Here is a 26,368-nt window from a genome sequence, read left to right on the forward strand (position 1 = left end):
CTTTGTGTTGGTCTCAATCTCCTTTTTCCGCTTTTGTTGTGTCTTTCTGAGTTCACACCTCTCTCCACTTGAGAGCACTGGAGTGGAGTCCTTTTTATTCCAGGCAGGAATCACAGGTCCAAGATTAATACAGTTTTAAAGGAAACCAATGCAGATTAGGCAACAAGCTTGTTGGGGAAGTTGGCCAGCACAGGAGACAGCATGACTGGCAACTTTGAATAAGTTTTCGAGGCAGTGCATAGTGAAAAGAAAATGCTGCTAGATACCAAGCACTACTTTCCACTTCTTTCTGGTTCCTGACTTGGAGGCAGATGCAGCAACCAAACGTAAAAAAATCTAAATCGTTAAAGTCCCTAACGATTTTAAAATAACGAAAAATGCACCAAAAAAAAAGTCACACATGCTGAGATCGGTAGTGAAACGTACAATGTATCAAAGAATCACAATACACCATCGTGTAATCGGCCCCCAAATCATGCGCAGAGCAGCCAAGCGTTATGTTAGCTGCTCTGCGCATGCCACAAACAGTCAAACACAGTCAAATCGCAAGCACATGGCTCCCAAATAAAAACAAAAATAAAAAAAAAGGGTCGGGAGGGGGCAAGGGCGCTCATCAGGAGCGTCTGTACAGACGGGCCTTGCCCCCCCCCGCTGCCTCCCCACTTTCCGCCGCTCCCCCCACCCCGAAAAATCAAAATTCTAGCAGCCCCTGCCCCCCTCCCTTCCTCACTACTCTCTCACCTCAGCTCCGCCTCCCGACATCCTCCGTCCGTGCCCCGCCCCCTTTTGGGGTCGTCGCTGCATTCCTCTCCTCCATCGGGCCCCCCTTCCTCTTACCGGGCCCGTGCAGCGCCTCTCTCCTCTGTCCGAAGGCGCTGCACGGGCAAGAAGAAAGCTGAATCAGCTGATGCCTGCCTTCGCCTAGCTTCGATAGAGCGTCTTTCTCCTCCTGGGCCCGCCCCTGTCTGACGTCAGTAACCTACGTAGGTTACTGACGTCAGACAGGGCGGGCGCAGCAGGAGAAGACGCGCCATCGCGAAGGCAGGCATCAGCTGATTCAGCTTTCTTCTTGCCCGTGCAGCGCCTTCTGGACAGAGGAGAGAGGCGCTGCACGGGCCCGGTAAGAGGAAGGGGGGCCCGATGGAGGAGGGAGGGGAATGGCGGCGACGACCCAAAAGGGGGCGGGGCACGGACGGAGGATGTCGGGAGGCGGAGCTGAGGTGAGAGAGTAGTGAGGAAGGGAGGGGGGCAGGGGCTTCTAGAAGTTTGCTTTTCGGGGTGGGGGAGCGGCGGAAAGTGGGAGCAGCGGGGGGGGGGGGGCAAGGCCGTCCGTACAGGACGCTCCTGATGAGCGCCCTTGCCCCCTCCCGATCCTTTTTTTTATTTTATTTTTATTTTTTTATGTGTTTTCTGAGGTCCTTTGGACCAATCACAGCGCTTTTAGCTCTGCTAATGCCTGGGATTGGCTCAAAGTTTGTTTATTTTTTCACTTAACACTTTTTCCTGGCACAGAGCTGTCCTAACGAGAGGTCCAGACCTCTCGTTAGTTTTCCTGCCTTTTTCCTGCCGTAAAGCAATCGGAAAAGGTTAGTGCATGTCGTTTCAATGGGGTTTTCACACTAATTGCTCATCTCCATTCCGTTTTCGTTAGCTGCTGGCTTCCTCGGTAAAGCCCTTTGATGCATGCAACGGATCAAATTTTCCTCGTTGGAGAGTCATTAAAGGCTCATTTAGCTTTAGTGATCTGCCTCTTGGTCATATGGAGGCCTGTTGGAGGGGCCAGGTTTCCCTTCCTTTGTCTTTGGGTAGGCTGGGTAGGCAGGTACAACAGTAGTTACTATATTGGCTTTAGTATGCATTTTCAGCAGTTTGCTTTGCTGAACGTGGGGAGGGGTAGGGAGGAACATAAAAGGGAAGAGCTGTTTGATCCCAGGAAGCCTTTATAGGCCTCCTGCGATTAGTCCCCATCCACTATATTGTAATCTTGCATACTTCTGTTGGGGGCCTCTATTTTCCATTACTACAAAGAAGTCTCTCTTCTGAGTGTTTGCATTTGAGTGTTCTAGTTCAAATCCCATGGCAGGGGTTTAGGGCCCTCGACCAGAATGTTGAAAGCCCAAAAGAGGGGCAGAAGGTGCTCCTGTACAGGGAGACAAAGCAGAGTAGCAGAATAAATTTGCCTGAATTCCCTGAAATAACCTTGCATAAGGAATCTGGTGCAAATGGAGATATCCCACCAGCACAACCCCACAGTGTAGAATGGTAGCTGGCTCTGCATCCCAGAAAGAGAACAGTGGGCAATAGGGACTGCAAGTAGTGTTGTGGCAGGGCTTTCTCTGACCACAGAGAACTCTGGTCAGATTTTTTTTTCTCCAGGATTTATAACAATGATGTATCAGGCATATTGCTTCTGGGGACAGCATGCTGCTAGAGTACTAGAGCAGGGACTCTTAGCTAGGAAGTTAGAGCAGAGACGGTCCAAGGGACCCTCCCTTCTTCACATAGCCTATTCCGACCTCATGAAAGGCGTCTTTTTGGAAATCAGTTATGAGTTTGCCTCCATCCCTAGGCAGAGTAGAGTACAAGATTGTGAGACTGGGCATCCAAATGGCAGATGATGTTTAATGTGAGCAAGTGGAAAGTGATGCACGTAGGAAGAGGAACCCGAGCTTATAGCTATGTGATGCAAGGTTCAACATTAGGAAGTCAGTGACCAGGAAAGGGATCTAGGTGGCATCGTTGATGATACTTGAAACCCTCTACTCAGTGTGCGGTGGTGGCCAAGAAAGCAAATAATGTTAGGTATTATTAGGAAAGAAACAAAACAAAAATGAGGATGTTATAATGCATTTGTATTGCTCCATGGTGCAATTGCACCTTGAATACTGTGTGCAGTTCTGGTCACTGCATGTCAAAAAAGTTATAGTGGAATTAGAAAAGGTACAGAGAAGGGCAACAAAATGATAAAGGGGATGGGACAGTTTCCCTATGAGGACAGGCTAAAGCGGCTAGGGCTTTTCAGCTTGGAGAAGAGATGGCTGAGGGGAGATATAACAGAGGTCTATAAAATAATGAGTGGAACGGGTAGACGTCAATCTCTTGTTTACTCTTTCCAAAAATATTAGGATTAGGGAGCATGCAATGAAGCTACAAAGTTAGTAAACGTAAAATAAAACGGAGAAAATATTTATTTATGCAAAATGTAATTAAACTTTGGAATTTGTTGCCAGAGAATGTGGTAAAAGAAGTTAGCTTTTTAGCGGGGTAAAAAAGGTTTAGCTAACTTCCCAAAAGTCCATAAGCCATTATTAAGGTGGACTTGGGGAAAATCCACTGCTTATTTCTAGGATTAATTTCAGTACACCAATACTAGATTAAGCTCAGTAGGGCTGCAGTTTGTTTGCAGCCCAGAATTTAAGCGACACTGCACTATAAAAATACAAAAAAAATATATAATGAATTGTTGCACAGACAAGTTTATACACTAAAGGACATTTATAGCAAGCAAGTTGAGTGCACTATCGGAGGCTGGGGGCAGTCTATGATTATAAAGAGTTACAAAAGCAGAGGCTTAAGAGAGGCATGATATAGAATGCCAATGTGATGGTATGAGACGTCCCCTTAGTAAACAGCATAAGGTGTATTGAGTAATAGCTGCTCCTCCTGCAGTTTGTTGTGTATTTTCAATTATAATAAGGTGGAGCACTGCCATTTTTGTGTTATTTTTTGATGGTTATTTCTAGGATAAGCAGCAAAAAGTTCTTGTACGGTTTTGGGGTCTTACCAGTTACTTGTAACCTAGATTGGACACTGTTGGAAACAGGATGCTGGACTCGATGGACCTTTGGTCTGTCCTTTCGGTCTGTCCCTATGTCAAAACCTAAGATTCTCTGGCATTGTCTTCTTTGAAACTTAATGACACTTCAGCTTTGTAATTTAAAAGTTTTATTAGTTTTTCCTCAGCATTTTAATTCAGATGACCCTAATTAAAAAAATCCCTTGCTGACCCAACTGGGCCTCAAAGACCCTTTCCTTATTTATATGAAGATCTTTGGTGGTCCAAGTAGTCCAAAGCACTCTTCCCCCTTCATAAAAGTGGATCAGATGCTCAACCCCCCCCCCCTCCACCTTCCTGAACGTGATCAAGATAGGCTCAAAAACCTTTCTTTGCCCTTCCTAAAAGTACTTCCTGATGGTCCAAGTGTGTCCAAAACTACCCATCTCCCTTCCAGAAAAAAAAAATCCTTATTGGCCTAAAAGCCCCTCCTCTTTGAAACAATCCTTTGTATGTAGGCAGACCCAAACCCATACCTCCCTCAGCAACTCTTGTTTAGATTGGGAATCAGGAATGATGCTGCATCTTAGAAAAGGGTGATGCTTGATCCCTAGCAATGTCGCAATGTACCATAAAGGGTCAGCCTGCCAAGTAAGGGATGTTACTGTATTTGGCAGGCAGACCCCTAGCGGTTTGGTCTGATGGTGATGCAAGTAGAGGACACTGCAGAATGCTTCTCCAGTACCAGGTAAGCAATATATCTATAAAAAAATGTTTGTGTTAAAAAAATTTCTTCTTTACAGCAGTGGCGAGTCCTCATGATTGCTTATATGAGACTGGAATGCATGGTGGTGAAGGACTTTACACATACGTCAGGAATCCACTTTCAGACTGGGAGCCATTTTGGAAAACATTAACTTTGAGAGCCCGCAGTTACCTCTTGAATATTTAAGTGATCTATAGCTTGTCATTATTAGTAGCCTTTGTTAGGGTGGGGTGCGGTGGGGCTGCCAGATGAGGGGGGGGGGGGGGAATTGTGGTTTCTTTGTATAAAATGTTTGGCTGTTGTTGGGTTTTGTTGAATTACAACATAAAAATTTGCTACACAACCTAGCTAAAAAAAGGTCAAAACAGTTTACAAAGACTAATTAAGAATGAGAAAAGAACTCCACAAATGTAGATAGGAAAGAATATCAGTAATCTCTGATACATACGCTCCTCATCAAAGAAAGCTATATCAAAAGTCATCAGGTACTGTTGCACCAGGGTGTTGCAGCTTTGGGGGATCTCTGATCAAGGGTTTCCTTGTGTAGGATGACCAGACCAGGGGCACGCTGGCCCAGGGAGTCCAGGCTAGGGTGCTGTGGCTTATGTGGCAGCCACCTGGGACCTTTTCTCAGAATATTCCTGCATGGCTGGAAATATGTTTGATACTGGGTGTTCTGTCCTCCGACAGCCTCGCACTAGTTTATAACGTGATCCTGAAATGTGTGTAATGCCTTTACTGTTATTCTCAGTTCCAAGGACTATCATTGCTGCAGTTTCTCACTGGAAAAATACATGGGCAATGCAACCACACTTGCTTGGTTGTGCAAGAGTTGTTACCACTGGTTGTGAGGCTGCCCAGACCTCCTTTCCCTCTCTGCCGAGCTTGGCTCTTTTGTCTTTCTGCTACCACTTCCTGTTCAGCCTTACTATCTCTGTCCCAAGAGGTCAGCCAGGTATGACCCTCCCCTCCTATCCCTAGGACCACCCCTTGCTATCCGATGGCAGGCTCTGTCCCCATTGGTCTCTATCTGCACCTCCCTGTGTGAAGCCCCACCACTTCTTTGTCCTTTTCAGCCACGAGGGGCTTCTTTCACCACTCTAGCCAGGGACATGGAGCTAACACCATCTGGCTCCAGACAGCTCTGTCCTGCTGAGAACTCCCTGTAAAGAACCTGTTTTTTTACCCTGAGAATATCTCCTTCCAAATGAGATATCACACATTCCAGTCACCCAGCTTTGGACTATTTCTACCTGTTCAACTACCTTCCCCTCCCCCTGCAATACAACTACCTCTCTTCAGATCTCCACCTCCCACAACCTCCAGATTAAGAAGTCTCTGTATCCTGAACATCTATCTGTGAGTAAATTATCTGTGATTTATTCAATAAAAGAGACTTCATAAAATAATAGAGACTTCAGGTGATTGCTTGGCCAGAGTTATACTCCATGATATTGGGGCTTCTAATTACAAAGCTCCAAGAGCCATGACACTGGGTACAAGCCAGATCCTGTGTTTCTGCTTTAAAAACACCCAGCCTGTTTTGTTTAATCTGTCAGCTGTGTAAACAAAGTAAAAAAACCCAAACCTATTTTGTTTGCATTTTGGTATATGTAAACAAAAAGTCTGATGCCGCTATCCCTCTGGATGGGCTGGCTTGCTTTAGGGGAAGGACTAAAATAAGTGTCTTGTTTTCATGACTGGAAGATGTTTCTCTCTGTAGCTGCTGTTCTCAGAGACCAGGGTTTTCCAAAAGAAACAAGCGAATGCACAAGAGTCTCATTAGATTAATTTGTAATAATCTGGAATGTTGAAGATCCTGCACCTTGCCCATACAAAAATGGCAGCCAAGAGGTGTGATATAAGAAAATGTTTCCCTATTGTTTGCTATCGAAGGTGATGGCTTGTCCAGAAGCCCACCTATTTACAGGGGATGGCTCATAGGTGGCAGTGACAGGCCCAAATCCCTTGCACCTAACTGAGTCTGGATAAACGTGGCATTGGGGGCTAGCAGGAACTAAGGGGTGGAGGATGGCCTGATGACTCAAGAAGGAGCCAAAACAAGAGGATGGCAGGGAGCTTGGCTAGTGCAGATTAATTTTAAAATTTAGCAGTGAGATATTCTCCCTGAATGGGGAGCATTTCCTCAGTCCCTGGTGAGGGGTCTTTGCTTTTGGATTAAGCAAATGCCTCAGGTTCAGGATTCTTCCTGCTCCTCAGTGGTGGCTCATTCACCTGTCCCAGCCTGCCCCCCACCTCATTGCTTAATCTGATTGTTTGTTAAATCTGGCATCTTTGCTCCAATTTCAGGGATCTTTATTGCAGCTGGGGGCAGGGGTGTGCTGGTAAATTGTTAACAGGGGGCTCTCTCTTGCCAGCAAAGTAAAAGAGAATTCAGGAGGGGCCCAAGCCCACATTTTGGGATCCATTTGTTAAAGTAGCCATAGAGAACCGGCTCCCAAAATTCTTAAAAACTTAACAAACGGCTCTCGAGAGCCTGTGAGAGCCTGCTCCAGCACACCACTGGCTGGGGGGTACTCGAGCTAAGAGTTATGTTCTAAAGGAGGTTACAGTTTATATACCGCTAATACCAATTCTGTTCAAAGCATTTTACAATAAAATTAAGATCACGACTACCTCTTAATAAATCTTAAAAAGAAACAAGAACTTAATCAGAAATAGTAAGAAAATCTTTAAGATTAATATATTTCTTTATTTCAACCTTTTAAACAAAGGTCGTATGAAATACAGCAATAATATTTTACAAAGCATAGGTAAAACCAGCAAAATGAAATGATCATGCTTCCTTAGACCACAAATTATAGTGCAATCATGGGGCTAATGAAAAGAGAAGATTACTTATCATATATTATTGTAATTAAACAAGGTTGCATATCTCTCATTTTACTTATCATTTCAGTTGTCTCATCTCTAGAAATGACTTGAGCTTTTCTGGTGAATAAAACACATATTTTGTTAATCCCAGCTTTACAATACATTTACATGGGTATGCTAAGAAAAAGGAACTCCCAACTTCCAATGTCCTTTTTTTCAAAGCTAGAAATGCCTTTCTCTTTTGCTGAGTTTGTTTAGTGACATTGGGATAAATCCACACTTGCTCTCCTCCAAAAAGAGATTTTGAATTTCTGAAGTACAATCTCATAACAGAATTCAAATCCTGCTCAAACACAAACGATACTAAGAGAGTAGCTCTTTGTGTTACATTTTCCAAAGACTGTTCTAGTAAAAGCGAAATATTATTTATATCAATTTGTCCTTCACCGTCGGTTCCAGTCTTTCCCTCTTCCCTTTTGGAGTTTTCAATATAATAAATTTTGTTTATTGGAGGTATAGCATTTCTAGGAATTTTTAAATTTTCACTAAGGTATCTTTTAAACAAGTCCAACGGGGAATTTCCTAAGAGCTTAGGGAAGTTCAGGACTTGAAGATTCAGGCGTCTATTATAATTTTCTATTTTTTCTATTTTTCGCCTTAAATATATAGTGTCTTTAATTGTTGTTATTTTAAAGTCTTGTAGTTGTTCTATTTCTCTCTCTAGTTTGCTAGTTTTTGCGGCAAATTCTTGTTTCACCGTGTCCACAACATTTTTCATCTCATCAAATTTTCCATTTAAAGTTTATAACTCACCCAATGTCTTGTGCAAAGTTCCTTCTATTTTATTCAACATAGTCCAAATCATTCCCAGATTTACCTCCAGAGATTTTCCTTGAGAACATGTCTCAGTTCCTGACGTCTCCTCCGACAGCGCTAGTCCCTCAGATGGCATTTTCTCTTCCACACTTCCGGTGGCTGGTACGTCGTCTCCAGGGCTGTCTTCGTCGCAGGGCAACGAGGGAGTATCAACAATGGTGGCGACAGGGAGACTTCCTCTCCCTGTGAATCTTCTGCACATGTATTAATTTGCTTCTTGAAGTATTGTAATTTGTATTATATTCTGTACATTATTATGTTTTATTCACTTTATTGTTGTTTGTAAGCCAAAATGAACTTGACTCTATTTTGGGCTAACGTGGGGTATAAATGTCATGAATGAATGAATAAATAAATAAATTGCACTGTGTCTTCTGTACCCATTAGTCCTCCTTTCCCTTCCTCCTCATAGCTTCTCCAACAAAAGTGATGTTAAAGACCCCCACCCTTGATACTTTTAAGCTTGGGGCTTAGTAGGCTGGGTAAGGGGTGTAGCCAGACCTCGAGGTAGAAGGTGGCCAGAGCCCAAGGTGGGGGGCACATTTTGGTCTGCTGCTCCCCACCCACTGCCGCTGCTGTACATATGTTGGCTGGTGGCGGTCCCTAACCCACATCAGCTGAAGCTTTCATCTAGCGCTGGTCTCCAGCACCACCACATTGCCTGCCCTGCTCTCTCTTCCCCTTACATGTGGCATGCTCATTTTAATGAAATTGAGCATGCGTGCATGCTCAGTTTCAGTAAAATGAGCATGCTGGACTAGGGGCTTAGAGTAAAAAATTTTTTGGGGGGGGCCCAGGCCTGTGGCTCTCCATAGCTATGCCAGTGGGCTGAGCAGATGAGTGGAGGTAAGTTGGTGGCTTTCTGTACATTATTTGGAGGGTAGTTTCTGTGTATAGGGATGAGGTGGGGAGTATATGGGGGAACAGAGAAGAATGCAGGGCCACCCTTCCTCTTGACCTTGTGCAGATGATTGCCAGTTACAAAACACAACAAAGCTGAGAGCCCAAACTGTTTTTGATAAATACATAAGGATCTGTCTCATACATATTCACAGTGAATATGTGAAAAATCTGACTGCCTGAGAGGTCCTTGATGATACTTTGAGAATGACAACCTTGGAAGCCCATTACTGAAACTGATGTATAAAAGTCTCAGAATGCTAAGACAGGAGTGTTGCAAATCACAAATGGGCCCTGTGCAAAGTACTCCCATCACCCTCCCACCTGCCCACTTGTATGACATCAGCAAGGGAAGCCAATGGATGGGGTGCAATTTTGCCACCCTGGCTTCCCTTGCACCCTGTGTGGCAGTAGGAACCACACATATCTAACTACTTCCAGGAGGGAACTTTTAGGCTAGCGCTGGATTATGTCCAAATGCAATATGTGACCTGCAGCATTGATTTCAGTGGACAAAATTGAGGCCTACAATTGCCACTCTGCTTCAAAACCAGGACTGACTAAAAACTTCTCTTTCCTGGGACTGTTACTTTGGCAACTCTGAACTGCTTTGAAATTAAATGTCAGCTTTGAAATAAGGTTATGCAATGCACCAGAGGTAAACATCAGCAACTTGGTTTACTTTTAGAATGCTCCATGGTTATATGTTAAGTTCCACTTTCTACCACTAGATGTCACCTTTCTTCTTCCTCATCAGTATAAAATCCAGCTGCTAAAACTATGTAATGTTGCGCAGACCCCTAACATGTAGGCTGCACTAATTGTTAACTTGTAAATAGTAAAACTCTGTGGCCTCAGGAATTCAACCATGTTATTGTTCAGTCTCATACTGCTTGGCTTACAAAAGAAATATGTGTCCTCCCCCTTTTTTTTTTGTCTGGTTTCTTAACCAGGGACCCCTTTATGGAGTCTGTTTGCAGAATATTTCCCAAGGCTTCACTTCGTTCCTGGGGTGATTTCCAGTATCTGAGCGCAGAAGGGAGATTGTAGGTGGGTTTGGCTTAGCACACTGGAAAATATGTCTTGATTCTAGTGTACCAACTACTCTTGGTCGGCCTTCTGAGAGACAGAAAGCTAGTCACCAAACGGAACTTGCAGGGGCCCAGACTCTATCGGAATCTCTGTTCCAAAGTTGTCTCTTTGGACCAGTGCTGTAGACATGGAGGGGCATAATCAAAAGGGGCGCCCAAGTTTTGCTGAGGACGTCCTTGCAGGACGTCCCGGCGAAGGGGCGGGGAAACCCGTATTATCGAAACAAGATGGGCGTCCATCTTTTGTTTCAATAATACGGTCAGGGACGCCCAAATCTTGGCATTTAGGTCATCCCTAGAGATGGTCGTCCTTAGACTTGGTCATTTCTGATTTTCGGCGACAATGGAAACTAAGGACGCCCATCTCAGAAACGACCAAATGCAAGCCCTTTGGTCGTGGAAGGAGCCAGCATTCGTAGTGCACTGGTCCCCCTGACATGCCAGGACACCAACTGGGCACCTTAGGGGGCACTGCAGTGGACTTCAGAAAAAGCTCCCAGGTACATAGCTCCCTTACCTTGTGTGCTGAGCCCCCCAACCCCCCCCCCAACCCACTACCCACAACTGTACACCACCACCATAGCCCTTATGGGTGAAGGGGGGCATCTAGATGTGGGTACAGTGGGTTTCTGGTGGGTTTTGGAGGGCTCACATTTACCACCACAAGTGTAACAGGTAGGGGGGAGATGGGCCTGGGTCCACCTGCCTGAAGTGCACTGCACTCACTAAAACTGCTCCATGGACCTGCATACTGCTGCGATGGACCTGAGTATGGCCAAAGGTGTAAAGAGAGGTGACAAGACTTTTTTCAGATTTATTGGAGAAAGGAGAAGAGATAGGAATGGAATTGCGAGACTGAAAGATGATAATGGTTATGTGGAGAGTGATGAAGATAAAGTGAACGTGTACCTGTTATCACGAAATGATTATGTCATAACCATACTCTGTAAGCCACATTGAGCCTGCAAATAGGTGGGGAAATGTGGGATACAAATGCAATAAATAAATAAATAAGTAAACAATTATTTCTCTTCGGTGTTCACGGAGGAAAATCCTGGAGAAGGACCGCGATTGGCTGCTGAGGGAACGTCTGGGAATGGAGTGGATACTGTGCCATTTACGGAAGAAAGAGTTTATAAACAACTGGAGAATCTGAAGGTGAACAAAGCTATGGGGCCGGATGAGATACATCCCAGGATACTGAAGGAGCTCAGAGAGGTCCTGGCGGGAACTCTTAAAGATTTATTTAATAGATCTTTAGAGATGGGAGAGGTTCCGCGAGATTGGAGATGAGCGGATGTGGTCCCTCTTCACAAAAGTGGAGACAGAGAAGAAGTGGGAAACTACAGACCGGTAAGTCTCACGTCGGTGGTAGGAAAAATAATGGAGTTGCTGCTGAAAGAAAGGATAGTTAACTTTCTAGAAACCGACGGGTTATAGGACCTGAGGCAACATGGCTTTACCAAAGGAAAATCCTGCCAAATGAATATTGACTTTTTTGACTAGGTGACCAGAGAACTGGATGAGGGACGTGCGCTAGATGTAATCTACTTGTACTTCAGCAAAGCCTTTGATACGGGCCCCCACAGAAGACTCATGAATAAGCTGAAAGGGTTGAACATAGGACCGAAAGTGGTGAACTGGATAAGAAACTGGTTGACCGACAGGTGGCAGAGGGTGGTGGTAAATGGAATCCGCTCAGAAGAAAGGAAGGTGAGCAGTGGAGATCCTCAGGGGTCGGTGCTGGGGCCTATTCTGTTTAATATATTTGTGGGAGATATTGCTGAAGGGTTGGAAGGAAAGGTGTGCCTTTTTGTGGATGACATGAAAATAGCCAATAGAGTGGATACCCTGGAGGGAGTAGAAACGATGAGAAGGGATCTCCGAACGTTAGAAGAATGGTCGAGGGTCTGGCAGTTAAAATTTAATATGTTCTCCACTGGGGTGTCTATACTGGTCAGGTTTTCGGTATTATTATCTAAATACTCATTTTAAACCCCCAAACCTCTGTTCAAACATTCAGAAAATCAAAACATAAATTGTGCAAGTGTACAAACTCAATTTTTTATTTTTTTATGCTAAATGTGCTCAGTGTTAGGGTATACCCTTATTGCATCGGCTGGTCATCCGGAGCAATATGGAGGGAGCAGTGGATGATTTACCAGTGGTGCACTGTGATCCCGCATGGACTGAATAAGGAGATCGATTGGTGGACTGTGACACACCCCTAAGGAGTTTTAAAGGGATTGGCGGTTAGCTTGCATGCTGTTACTGCGCATGTACCGGCGTTTTCCAGCCGGTTGAGAGGAGGCAAGGCTGATTCATCACAGGTTAGCCACTAAGAATTTATACGATATATTATGAGTATAATATAAATTTTGAGATAATAACAAAGAAGCAATCAATGTAGTATATACTTGTATTTAATTTTATAAGAGTATAGATCATGGTTGAATAATAGAATTCTCATATTTTAACTAGTTGTTTGGTGTCAATTCATTCCTAGTCCATTGGTTCCCCTGAGGACGCTTAGGGCGAAATGTGTATACATGTCGGGACCTGCTGATATGATGCCATCATAACATCAAGGACTATGAATACCTCAGAGAATTAGAAATACACGTTAAAGAGATTACGAATTTGGGGCTTAGCCAGCAGGAGTGAAGTCATCAGTTCAAGCAGTGAGATAAGTACCCCGCTATGTGGTATAAATGATATAACCAATGATTAATTGGAAGATGTTTTATCAAGAACTGAACATTAGAAAAACACCACAGAAGGCGGTAGGGTGCTATGATGTTAAAAAGGGAAAAACCCTAAAATCTGGATGACTAGCTGATGCAATAAGGGTATACCCTAACACTGAGCACATTTAGCAAAAAAAAATAAAAAATTGAGTTTGTACGCTTGCACAATTTATATTTTGATTTTCTGAATGTTTGAACAGAGGTTTGGGGGTTTAAAATGAGTATTTAGTTAAAATTTAATGCCAAGAAGTGTAGAGTGATGCACTTGGGGTGCAGAAACCCAAAAGAGAGATACTGGATAGGAAGGGAGAGATTAGTAAGCTCGACTCAGGAGAGAGACCTTGGGGTGTTGGAGGATCTGAAGGTGAAGAAACAATGTGACAAGGCGACGGCCGTGGGCAGAAGGATGCTAGGCTGCGTAGAGAGGGGCATAACCAGCAGAAGAAAGGAGGTGTTGATGCCCCTCTACAAGTCGTTGGTGAGGCCCCACTTGGAGTATTGTGTTCAGTTTTGGAGGCCGTATCTTGCTAAAGATGTAAAAAGACTGGAAGCGGTGCAAACAAATTTGGTATGCCATAATAGATAGGAGTGGAGGCAGGGAGTGCTATGATGGTGGAATGGTGTTTTTACATATCTCGAGTCTTCGGGTCGCTGTAATACACCAAAAACTGAGCACAATGTATAATTTTATAAATACATATTTTATTATCGCACTATAAGTCTTACACACAAAAGACACAGTTTTGTTTTTATTTTATATTTCCTTTGGTTTCTTTAACATTTTCCAGTTCACTGATCAGAAACCGAAATTCTCTTGAAACCCAGAACATTTATCAAGCTTACTTAAGACTCAAGGGTTATAATGGCGACAGGCTGGAGCTCCAAATCTGGGTTACCTGCTGAACGCATACAAGAACTGTTGATGGGTGATAGGTTGTTCACATCTGCTGAGGAAAGTATAACTCTTGATTGGGCAGATATAGATAGAGCCCATAAATTAGCTATTCGTACAGAATTCCACATGAAAACCCTAGTTCCAAAGATACTAGGACTAGGGTGCATGCAATGAAGCTACAAAGTAGTAATTTAAATCGAATCAGAGAAAATATTTCTTCACTCAATGTGTAATCAAACTCTGGCATTTGTTGCCAGAGAATATGGTGAAAGCAATTAGCTTAGTGGGGTTTGAAAAAGGTTTGGCTAACTTCCTAATAGAGAAGTCCATAAGCCATTATTAAGATGGACATGGGAAAAATCCACTGCTTATTTTAGGATAAAATGTATTGTACTATTTTGGGATCTTGCCAGGTACTTGTAACCTGGATTGCCCACTGTTGGAAATAGGATGCTGGGCTTGATGGACCTTCAGTCTGTCCCAGTATGGAAATGCTTATATTCTTATGAGTGTAAGGAGTGATAAGACTTGCAAGGTAAAGGGTGGAACCCAAGTACAGAACCTTAAAGGTGAGAGTCAGGGCTTTGTGAAGGATATGGGATTTTATAGGTAGCCAGTGATGTTGGCTTAAGAGAAGGGAGATGTGATCAAAACATCTAGCATTGGAGAGAATGCACACTGCAGTGTTCTGTACTGTTTGAAGTTTTTCGGAGAGACATAGCTGGAAGACCTGCATACATGATATTACAGTAGTCGAGCTTAGATGCTACAAAGAATATAAAGGAGAGTGGCGCAGCTTTCATCAGTGAGGTAAGGTTGGAGAGAGAAGTAGCTTTTACCGTGGAAGCCATGTGAGAAGAGAAGGTCAAGACACTGTCAAACTGAACACCAAGATATTTGAAAGAATCCACCAACTGGATGGGGGAACCAATGATAATAAGAGAAAATGATGGGTAAGAGTAGTGGCCTGTGATCCAAAGGGTGATTGGTTGAGGTGAAGGTGGTGGTCCAAGAGCCAGACGGTAACTTTATCAATACAGGATTGAGAGAGGTAAGGTCGGGATTGCAGGGATTCTGAGAAGAAACCAGGAGAATGTTGTCCATATAGAAATAGCATTTAATGAAGGACTCCTGAATGAGAGAAGCAAGAGGGCTGATGAAAATGTTAAAAAGTAGAGGAGAGAGAACAAAACTGCTTATGGTTTTGCATAATAGTGAGAGCTCAAAGCATAGATTATACTCATGTACTTAAATTATAACATGAAATGAAAATACCAGCAAAATCTCCTTATAAGGCCATCTCGGACATTTCAGCCCTGCTTTAACCTTAACTAAGTTTCCTGCCTAGTACATGCTACCATTGTAGACTATTTGAAGGCTGATATGCAGTGTTATGATATTTGTGATGTTTGGCTATCAGCAGAACAATGGATAGTAAAGCCCATGTAGTTTCTTCAGAAAGGGAGCAACAGGATCAAATTTATTTTTACCAATTACTAGCTCTGTTACTATGTTCTGTAATAGCAGCAAAACATTTGCTCTTATTGACAGACAGGCGGACTTTGGTATAGTTCATGTCAATAATCTGGGCATGTGAAATCAGAGTCCACCATAGTTAAGCCCTTTCTCTGATGTGTAGTCATGAAAATTGCCTTTACAGTGTGGGACGTGGGAATTCATGGTTAATAGGTTATTTAACTTAATATCAAATGAAATAATTACTGTTTTGGAAACGGTGTTATCCACATTATTTCTGGAACTGTTACAAGTGGTGTTTGCACTGTTCCCTCTAAGCTGAGCGGGAGTCCTCCAACTGCACGGCTGCCAGTGTGTGTGTGTGTGTGTGTGTGGGGGGGCTGTTTCAATATTGTGTTTTCAAGTACTAGGGACAGGCAGGTTCCCTGGAATCCTGCAGAGGTTGCCTGTCCCTATCTATTGAAATTGTGATAATGAAATAGTGCCCCCCACTGGCAGGACTATAGGTGTAGGACTCCCACTCAGCTTAGTGGGTCTCCTATTTTCAGTTTAGAGTTATTACAATTTCTCTGGATTAAGTTTCAGTTTATGGGTGCTTAAGCAGTGGATACAGTCCTGCAGATAATAATTCAGGGGTAGATATTCAGAATGATTTGAAAGGGGTGGTAGAAAATTCCTCTGGCACTCCTGCTGGTATTCAGTGGCAATTGACTGGATAGCTTCCCTCATGTCAGCCAGGGTGGTCTGAGAGCAGAATTGGTGCCTAGGTAAATTCAGGGACTGCCACAGTGATATTCAGGAACCAGCACTAAATATCACCAGTAGCTGGATAACTTCTGAGCTGTGAAGTGCCTAAACATTCAGTACTGGTACCCAGAAAGGGCCTGACACTGAAGATCTGAGCACAAAGCAAGCCACAGCAGGCTGTATCTTTGATTTCGCTGACTGCCACCTGCTGAATATTGGGGAGCGGGGTCAGTTTCTGAAAGGATTGTAGCTGATCTATGATCATTAGGAAAATCAACTTCATATTATATGAAAAGGTGGAAATCCAAAGTCCTTGACGAGGGTACTATGGGTGCAATATAGATATTAAATAACAGGAGATGCAAACCTAATACCTATAGGACTCCAAATTATAAAGCCCTTAATGTAGAATACTTGCTTTCCTGCTCCATCCTCTTCTGATGCCCACTCAAAACAAATCTTCAAATAGGCATCTTCTTTTTGCAATGAGGGAAAAACTGTATCACTAAATTGGGGACCTGGCTAATGGAAACTTATGGGCTGAGAGGTAGCTGGGGGGGGGGGGGGGGGGGATGTTGGGTTGACCGGTATAGACAGAGAAAACATAGATGCTAGGTTAGGCTAAAGGGGGAATAGGGTGGACTGAGGTGAGGGATAGAGAGCGGGAGATACTGGATGCAGAAGAGAGAGAGAGAGGGCAAATGTGAAGGGAGTGGTGAATTTGTTTAAATTTCATCTGGACAGACTGGATAGGCCATATGGAAAAGAGATGGAGTGTGCTTGTGGGGGGGGGGGACTGGAAAAGAGATGGTGTGCTTGTGGGGGGGGGGACTGGAAAATGTGGATGGAGTGTGGGGTAGGGGGCTAGAAAAGGTGAATGGAGTGTGTGTGTGTGGGGGGGGGGGGCTGGAAAAATGTGTGTGCGTGCGTGCTATGGGAATGGTTTGAGGTCTGCAGGAAGGTGCATGGGAAACTGCTGGGGGGGGGGGGGGGGGAGAGTATAGTAATATGTAAGTGTCGACAGATAAAGTCCTTCATGGTCCATCCAACAAGGTGGCCAAAATTGAATCTGGCATTCTGCATAGGTTCCACTTCTTAATGATTAAATACTGGTATACTTGATCCCTATCTATCCCTGCTAATTTTGGAACACAGACCGTAAACGTCTGCCTGGCTCTGCCTGGTTGCAGCACTCCCCGGTCCTACCTTGAAGGGCCTGGTGGTCTAGTGGCCTTTGCAAGGGCAGGAAAGAATCCCACTTTTTTCTGATACTCTGCATGGTGGCGCCAGTGCCGCTGAATTTTAAAAATGACTGCTGAAACCCACAAGACTACCGTGGTAAGTCTCGGAAGCCATTTTTGAAAAACACAGTGGTGCTGCCTCAATAATGGGCAGGAAAGAGAGGGGTTCTTTCCTGCCCATAAAGAAGCCACTAGACCACCAAGCCCTTCAAGGTAGACCAGGGAGGGTGGTGGCAATGCAGGAGGGGGGTGGTGGTGACTGCGGACAGTGGCCAGGGGTGGGACCATAATGATCTTACTGCCCGGGGGGCCCTGACTGCTTTCAGGTCCGCATGCCCGCCCTCTCCTGAGCCTACTGCCATGTCTCTTCTGGGTCTCATATGATTGCCAGTGTTGACTTTGCCTATCAGCATCCCTGTAAGTGTCAGTGTGTCTCTACTAGTTTTGCTACCTGCTAAATTTGGCTGGTGTGGCCCAGCTGGGCCAATGAACCATTGAAGAAAGAAAAGAGAGGTCTGGTCATCATAATAACAGGTCCCTTCTCCTATCTCTGCGTGAGGTCCAGTGCCCTTTTGTGCCTGGTAAGGAGTGGCCAAAGTGGCGAGTTTAGGAAGAAAGATGGGGAAAGGGAGAAGGTGCATACAGAAGAGAGTATTGAGCTGCATATCTCTAGCCTTGTCAAGAAATGATAGAGGGAATGAATTGGAGGAAGAGATGTACAGAGACAGTTCAGAGAGGAGAGTTTAGGGTGGCAAGAGAGGAAGTGAGAAGCAGAGGCAAGATAGAACGAGAGAGGGGAAGTGGAGGATAAAAGGAGGGGAAAAGACAAGAAAGGGGGTGTAGTGGGCAGAGTGAGGGAGGTCTGGGGCATACGAAAGGAAGATTGAATGGAAGGGGGCAGGTAGAGAGGAGATGGGGTAAGGAGGGGCAGGGAAGAGAAGGTAGTGGGAAGTGAGAGGATGGGAGAAGAGAGAGACACTAAGGAGACAGCAAGATAAGTGTAGTGCGAGATGAAGAAATGAGAGTCAAGTGGCCCGTGGGGAAGTGCAAGGGGTGAGAGAGAGAATGGAGGAAGCTGTTGGGTACAGTGTGCAGGGGAAAGGGGATTGGGAAGGGATACTGGTACTGTTATGTTGGTGCAACCGATATTAGGTCCTTAGGTTATAGTTTATTTGGTATACCACCCATCAATGATCAGTTTGCAAAGTATTAAAAACTAGTAAAAAGGCCCGTTTCTGACACAAATGAAACGGGCGCTAGCAAGGTTTCCTTGGAGTGTGTATGTTTGAGAGAGTGTATGTGAGAGTGACTGTTTGAGAGTCAGAGTGAAAGTGTGAGTGTGTGAGAGAGAGAGTGAGTCTGGGTGTGAGTGTGTTTGTGAGAGAGTGTGTGTGTGAGAATGACAGTGTGTGCAAGTGTGTATGTGAGACACAGTGTGAGAGAGAGTGTGTGTGTGTGGGCGAGAGAGAGAGTGTGTGTGAGACACAGATTCTCTGTGAGAGTGAGTGTATGAGACCAAGCGAGTGTGTGAGTCACTGTGTGGCACATAGAGAGTGAATGTGATACAGTGTGAGACAGAGTGTGTGAGAGTGAGAGTCAGAAAGAACATTGTATATGAGAGAGAGAGTGTGAGCCGTGCCCTCCCAATCCATGGCCATCTGTCCCCTGCCCCCTCCATTTCATCCTTTTCCAGCAATTCCCCTCTCTCCGTGAGCCCTGCCCTCCCAATCAATGCCCATCCATGCTCCTCTGTCCCCTGCCCCCTCCATTCATCCCTTTCCAGCAATTCCCCTCTCTCCCTGAGCCCTGCCCTCCCAATCCATGGCCATCCATGTTTACTCTGTCACCTGCCCCCTCCATGCATCCCTAATCCAGCATTTCCCCTCTCTGCCTGAGGCCTGCCCTGCAATCCATATCCATCCATGCCCATCTGTCCCCTCCATTCACTCCCTATCCAGCAATTCCCCTCTCCCTGAGTCCTGCCCTTCCAATCCATGCCTATCCATGCTCCTCTGTCACCTGTCCCCTCTATTCATCCCTATCCAGCAATTCCCCTCTCTCCCTGAGCCCTGCCCTCCCAATCCATGCCCATCCATGCTCCTCTGTCCCCTGCCCCCTCCATTCATCCCTTTCCAGCAATTCCCCTCTCTCCCTGAGCCCTGCCCTCCCAATGCATGCCCATCCATGTTCCTCTGTCACCTGCCCCCTCCATTCATCCCTATCCAGCAATTCCCCTCTCTGCCTGAGCCCTGCCCTGCAATCCATAACCATCCATGCCCATCTGTCCCCTCCATTCATCCCTATCCAGCAATTCCCCTCTCCCTGAGTCCTGCCCTTCCAATCCATGCCCATCCATGCTCCTCTGTCACCTGTCCCCTCCATTCATCCCTATCCAGCAATTCCCCTCTCTCCCTGAGGCCTGCCCTGCAATCCATATCCATCCATGCCCATCTGTCCCCTCTATTCATCCCTATCCAGCAATTTCCTCTCTCCCTGAGTCCTGCCCTCCCAATCCATGCCCATCCATGCTCCTCTGTCCCCTGCCCCCTCCATTCATCCCTTTCCAGCAATTCCCCTCTCTCCCTGAGCCTGCCCTCCCAATCCATGCCCATCCATGCTCCTCTGTCCCCTGCCTCCTCCATTCATCCTTTTCCAGCAAGTACCCTCTCTCCCTTCCATGACCCTCCCCTCGCATCCATGCTCCTCTCTCTCCCCTGTCCCAGCCTGGCCCGCTCTCTTCTCCCCCCCTCCCCTTCGCATCCATGCATCCCTTTTTTTTTTAATTCTTTTTAAATTTACCTCCGTGGCGGTTCCGGCAGCGAAGCGTCAGGGAAGGAGGCGGCGCTCCCGACGTCTAGCTTTCCTTCGCTTTGTTCCGCCTTCTTTTGACGTCATCCTTGACGTCAGAAGAAGGCGGAACACAGCGAAGGGAAGGCTAGACGTCGGGAGCGCCGCCTCCTTCCCTGACGCTTTGCTTCCGGATTTGTTTGGGGTTTTTTTTCCGTCCTCGACGTCATGACTGACGCGAGGGCGGGGCAGAGACGGCTGGCTGGCTTGAAGGCTTCACACCACGAATCCACGAACCCTTCAGCCTGGGAGTGACGTCAGATGGCTTCATGGCTTCACAGAACGTTGTCCTCAGAACGTTGAGGGTGCGTTTTATTATATTAGATATAGAATGCAGGGAGACTAGGGAGACTAACAACATATGAGGGAAAACAGGATTCCTAAGCTCCATGATAGTAGTTAAAATTACATAAAATAAAGAAAAAGTCTAGCTTAGTCAGAGAAGAACAATTAGTAGGAAGGGTTTTTTTTTTTACATTTGTACCCCGCACTTTCCCACTCATGGCAGGCTCAATGCAGCTTACATATTGTATATAGGTACTTATTTGTACCTGGGGCAATGGAGGGTTAAGTGACTTGTCCAGAGTCACAAGGAGCTGCCTGTACCTGAAGTGGGAATCAAACTTAGTTCCTCAGTTCCCCAGGACCAAAGTCCACCACCCTAACCACTAGGCCACGCCTCCACAAACAAAACAGGGTTATACCAAGGCTTGCCAGAGAAGTTGCAGAAGAAGGCAAGAGGAATAGGATCTAGTAGTCCAATGAAAATGTTAGGACAAAATGATAGGTATTCAGTGCCTTTCAGAAAGCCTTATAGGAGGATTCAATTCATAAGTGTATAAGTCAACTGTTCCACAATCTTGCTGCAATCACACTGAAGCAGGAATTACATGTACAATCCAGTCTGTTCTGTAGGTGAGTAGGTACAACCAGAAGGTTCTGTTGGAGGAGCACAAGGTAGGGGTAGGAGTATAGGGGGGGATCAGTGATCTGTGGAGAAACTGAGGTATGCTGATATAGATATCTTGATGGGCGATTGTTAGAATCATAATGCGCAGTTGATAGGGGACTGTTCAGAGGACAGTAAGAGGGTAACCCAGCCAATTTGTTTTTTTTTTTTTTACCCCTTATAAAAGCTTCACAGAGGCATTTTGAACAATCTGATGTCGTCTAAATTTGGATAAGAGGTAAATCCTGTAATCAAGTCTTGAGAGGACATGTGTATGTAGTAAAAGACAAAGGGACTTTTCATCCAAAATTGATCACAAAGAATGTAACTGATTAAGAGTGTAAAATGATTTCTTGACAAGGCTGGAGATATGCAATCGAATGTTAAAGCACTGTTGATAGTAACCCCAAAGCTTTTGACAGAATTTTTTAATGGGATTGCAATCCCTTGAATTATTTTATGCAGATCATTAACAGGCCTGTAAACACCCAGAAAATAAAAGAATCACATCTGTCTTGGAAGAATTTAATGTAAGTCGTTTCTAGCAGTTGTTTGGATATGGTATAAATTATGGCAGAAATATCCGAATAGAACTTGTATTAGTGATCATCTAAGGGCACTATAACTGAGTATCATCAGCATATATAAAAACACCACAGGCAAGAGTCTGTATATTAGAAAAGGAACTGTTCCATAAAACCTTGAGGCTTGTCTTCGAAAAATGAGCTGAACAGTTTAGATTGTGCCAGGAGGAAGATTGAACAGGTCTATGGAGTAAAACAGTGTGATTGACTACCCAAAAGCTGTAGAAAGGTCATAGGGAACCTATGCTTTCTGCTGACCATAGCCTACTGAGGATGTCACTTCCTTTCACCTGGTCTTCACTCCCAGTCATAAGAACATAAGTACATACGCATTGTCATACTGGGTCAGACCAAAGGTCCATGAAGCCCAGTATCCTGTTTCTAACAGTGACCAATCCAGGTCACAAGTACTGGCAAGATCCCAAAAGAGTAAACAACAGATTTTATGCTGCTTATGCCAAGAATAAGCAGTAGATTTCCCCCAGTCCATCTTAATAGTGGCTTATGGACTTTTCTTGGAGTGGAGGAGTAGCCTAGTGGTTAGTGCAGCAGACTTTGATCCTGGGGACGGGTTCAATCCCACTGCAGGCTCCTTGTGACTGTGGGCCAGTCACTTAACCCTCCATTGCCCCAGGTACAAAATAAGTACCTGTATATATGTAAACCACTTTGAATGTAGTTGCAACAATACCACAGAAAGGCAGATATCAAGTCCCATTTTCCTTTCCCCATTTCTTGTAGGAATTTGTCCTTTTAAGCTAACTGCTGTAGAGTTTTAATTACACATTGAGTGAAATACCATTAAGATGCAGACTTTCAGGATAGCTCTAATGAATATGGATGAGACAGATTTGCATTACAATGGCAGTAGTAGGCATGTATATCTCTCTCATGCACTATACATTAGGGCTATCCTGAAAACATGACCTATTGGTGACTCTGAGGACCTGGGATCGTGAATGCCACTGTCCTAGAATGTTTTAATGATAAAACCTTTCTCTCCTGACAATATATCCAACTGTGACAGGACCTAAGGGAGTTTCTTAAGAATTCTGGAAGGGAAAATATTCTTTGGAATCTATTTCTTTTCCAAAAGGGTTGTGTGCAAGGGAGGTTTTTCAGATAGCAATTCTGCATATTGTTTAAAAGAAGGAAAGACCGGTTGTGCTATCTGTAATACATTTTTGCTCAGAAGAACATTATTTTAGCTTCAGTTCATTATGGTAATACTGAAATCGTTCTACATAATGAGAAATATACAAAATGGCAGGCAGTGATCATGCATACATTCCAAAGAATTAAGCAGACGTGTTGAGCTCTTTTGAATCTCTAAGGGGTCTCTACTCGAAAAATACACCATGCTGGATAAAACCGAAATCCATCATCAAGATTCTGTCATAATATCAGTTTTGAGAAGGGTTTTACTTGGATTATTCCAGTGTTGAGAAGATGAGTAACAATGTTTCAGATGAAGACATTGCGAAGAATGTGGCTTTATGGGCCAGAAAATAACATTTCCTAGAGAAGCACAAAATGAGACACCAAAGTCCAGTGATAGGTAACAAAAGCTGTGTATTTCTTATTTCTGAGCTATCAGACTGACATGTTCAAGTACAACACAAGAAACTTTAAAGCACAAATTATTACATTTAAGATATCTGTGGAATTCCAAACATGCATTTCTCTCACATGTCCAGAACTGATAAAGAGTATCAGAAGTTAACATTCAGTATCTACTGCTTAGGGGTCTATGTTTTGCAAAATTCCTGGTCATGAAAAATGTTACATATCTAGAGGCATTTGACTGGCTGAAATTTTTTTGATATGGCAAAAAAAAGTTCTAGTTACTATTATAATGTAGAAAAATAGTTATTTGAAGCAAACTGTACTCAACTGATTAAAATAAATCTCTAGGAACCAAGAGGCTTGTAACAGACATAGAATTTCATGACTACAGACCACATACTGAGTGCATATGAATTTCTTCCTGGATAAGGCGTCTTTCTGGGTGTTTGCCAGTCTTTTACCTAAAAATATTATGGATAGAAGTCAGAAAAAAATATTTGCCTTTAATTGGACAAGGAGACTCTAGAGATACCCCTTTTTTGTGCTAAAATCCATGGAAGCATATTATCTACAAACTATAGTGCATAAACTGAGTTCAACTTTTTAAAGAGTTTATTTCCAAAGTCATCGGGATGGTTCACCATAGCCGTAAAAGATGAAACAATGACTCGTCCATGACAAGAGTACAAAAGTAAAGAAAAACTCTTTATTAACACAAATATGCCGCGGCCTGTCACTTCAGGGGTACAGTAAATTAGAAAATAAAGTCTCTTGCATTCAGATGTATCTTTATACAGATTTGTTTGACAGGACCCCAAATTCACAGTTGCAGTGCTTAGCTGCAGTGCTGTATAATTCCTGTTCTGGCTCCAGCCAGGCCTCAAGAAACAGAATTCTCATAAGATCCCAAATATAAGCCTTGGCCTACCTTAGCCTGGTTCTGAAGCTTACACATCTGTAGTGGAGGTATATGCTGTAGGGCTACTTCTCTCATCTTCCCTGGGCCTCTCTAGTTTGAATGTGCTCAGGACTTTTATCTGGCTTCCTGGACCATGTCCTTCTTGCTATGCCATCTCTGTTCTGTATTGCAGGACCTGGGTTCTTGACAGGGCTGCCGAGAGGGGGGGACCAAAATTCCTGGGCCTCCAAGGCGGTTAGTAAACGGGCCCCTTAATTAATTACATTGTGGTACAGTGTTCCCGAGGCTCTGGATTACTCCGAAGCCATTGGGTATTCCCTTTTAATGCTCATGTGCGCCATGCTACATCACTGACGATGTCAGCATGATCCCTCAAACGCCGCCCATGCCTGCACAGCAATTTTCCAAGCCCCAGCAGACCTCCAACAACCCCAGGACTTTTCCTGCTGGCTGTGCCCAGCTCCCAACTGTCCAAGATGACGGTCGGAAACACAGCGGTTTACTCCGGAAGCATGATCCGCGTAGGACCAGGACCACGAACCAACCCTAGGACCCCCTCCACGAGCTCCCAGGGGCCAGTATATAAAACTGAAATATTTTATATTGGGTTACTGAGCTTAAATCGTAGTTGCCAATTATTAGACCATTCTCAAGCTTCACTACATCCTTCCTTATGCCATCCACACCCTCCAGGATGTCAAACCCGATACAGAGTTTGGTATCATCTGCAAAGAGACAAACCTTACCGACAGCCTTCCACAATATCACTCACAAAGAGGTTAAAAGAGCCGGCCCAAGGACTGACCCCTGTGGAATACCCTTTCCTCAGAGCAAGCTCCATTCGCCAGTACCCTCCGTCTCTTTCCATTTAACCAGTTTTTAACCCGGTCAGTCACTTTAGGTCCTCCCAACCGAGGGCACTTAGTTTATTTAATCATTCACCTGTGTGGAACCGTGTCAAAGCTTTGCTGAAATCCAAGTACACCACATCTAGCGCCCTCCCTCGTCTAACAGTTTGGTCTCCCAGTCAAAGCATTCAATCAGATTTGTCTGACTGACCTGCATCTAGTGAAGCCATGCTGCCTCAGGCCCTGCAGTCCATTCAATTTGAGAAACCTTACAATCCTCCGCTTTAGAAGTGTTTCCATTGCTTTTACTCACCATTGAGGTCAGACTGACAGGTCTGTAATTCCCAACCTCCTCCTTACTCCCACTCTTGTGCAAAAAGACCCCATCTGCCCTTCTCCAGTCCTCTAGGACCACTCCAGACTCTAAGGAAGCATTGAAGTGGTCAGACAGCAGAGCTGCCAGAACTTCTCAGAGTTCCTTGAGTACCCTTAGGTGTATCCTATCAGACACCATTGCTTTGTCTACTTTTAGTTTAGCTAGCTCCTCACGAACACAGTATTCTGAAAATTGGTCCTGGTCTACCATCCATCCATCCCCATTAGCATTTGTTTTCTGCAGTCCCACCCCTGGCCTTTCATCCATGAACATCAGAAATAATAATTATGCATTTCAGTTTCATCCTTATCAGCTTCTATATATTTCTCCCCCTCAGCTTTGAGCCTCACAATGCTATTATGGCACTTCCTCCTGTCACTTGCATATCTGAAAAATGTCTTGTCCCCCAATTTTACCATATCGGCCATCTTTTCTTCCATTTGCCGCTTCACTTAACAACTAAAATACACCCCCCCCCCCCCCTTTTACAAAGCTGCACTAGTGGCTGCCGGTGCGGTAATGCCGACACAGCCCAATCAAAGTGAATGGACTATGTCAATATTACCACACGGCTTTGTAAAAGGGGGGGAGGGGTATATTTGTTCTGCAATCCAACAAATTTAAAAAAAACAAAAACACTGTAAACCAGTATAATGTTAGGTCACTTATCGCATGGTCAAGGGTGAGACCCAGTATTTTCTTTTTACATATTTTTGATTACACAATATTATTACCTTCTGTATTTTTTTTCAGCCAATAGTGCAAGTATAATGATTACTAAAATGTCATTTCTGACTGGTAGGTAGATTGATGGTGTCAGCTGTCACTGCATCTAATTATACACAAGTAAAAGCAATATAATGCAGATTCATTTATAACACTGTCAATATCTTGGATCCTGATGACCAACTTATATCAGTCAACAATGCA

This window comes from Microcaecilia unicolor, chromosome 2 (assembly GCF_901765095.1).
Source record: "Microcaecilia unicolor chromosome 2, aMicUni1.1, whole genome shotgun sequence".
Classification (NCBI taxonomy): domain Eukaryota; kingdom Metazoa; phylum Chordata; class Amphibia; order Gymnophiona; family Siphonopidae; genus Microcaecilia; species Microcaecilia unicolor.